Source organism: Callithrix jacchus, chromosome 16 (genome assembly GCF_049354715.1).
Source record: "Callithrix jacchus isolate 240 chromosome 16, calJac240_pri, whole genome shotgun sequence".
NCBI classification, from domain to species: domain Eukaryota; kingdom Metazoa; phylum Chordata; class Mammalia; order Primates; family Cebidae; genus Callithrix; species Callithrix jacchus.
Window position 1 is genome coordinate 54,817,501 of NC_133517.1, and position 948 is coordinate 54,818,448.

Genomic DNA, 948 nt, shown 5'->3' on the forward strand with positions numbered 1-948 from the left:
CATCCCTATTCATCCCCCATTTTCCACTCATCTATGCATACAACCACCCATCAGGACATCACAGGACGGAGAAACTGGAGGCTGGTATGGCGGAAGGACTGAGGAGGAGGAGCACCATAGTGGGCCTCACAGCACGGGGAAGATGTGGACCTGAGATGGGAGACCAGGCAATGTGCTCACTGAGAAGTGGGCATAGGCAGGCATGGGGAAGGAACAGCATGTGGTGGGAGACAGGCGGTGAAGAGCAGACAACAGAGGCCAGGAGGCTGGAGGGTGGGCAGAGCCCTGCTGTCAGGCACTTAAAACCAAGACACTGAGGCTTGGTCTAAAGGTCATTGGTGGGAAGGGGCTGGCAGTGATGAGGGCCACTCCTGGGCCCATCCTTGTCAGCCTGAGCAAGGTCTGGCTGGCCCATGCTACCCTCACCTGACACCTGCTTCCTGCCTCTGGCCTCCACTTTGCAGGTGTGTATCAGGTGCACAACAGGTAGAGGCGTATGGAGGGGGCTGCAGGGAGGGGGTGCCAGGCAGGGCTAGAGCAACGAGGAGGGCAGAGCCACACTGAACCCGGGTCTTAAGAGTCCCCAAGGCTGGAGCTGGGTGGCCTATGTGAACCCCAGAGGCACAGCCAGGACATGGGGCTCATCAGAGGGGCAGCCTGAGCTCAGTGGGAAAGGCCTTCTCTGCAGAGCTGTCCCCGGACCACAGGACATGGCTGGGGAGGGGCGAGTTCCCCAGTGTTGGAGGTGAGCAAGCAGAGGGCAGGGCCATCATCCTCAGACAGAGCTCCCAGATCCAGCTCCCTGCCCGCCTGCCATGTTCCTGTCAGCTGCTTCCCCACTGGGCCCTGTACCACCTTCCTGACTCACATGGCCAGTTCCACCACCGCCCAGGACCTGTTGCCCAAGGAGCTGGGTATAAACCCTTGATGTGAGGCCAGCTGCCTCTC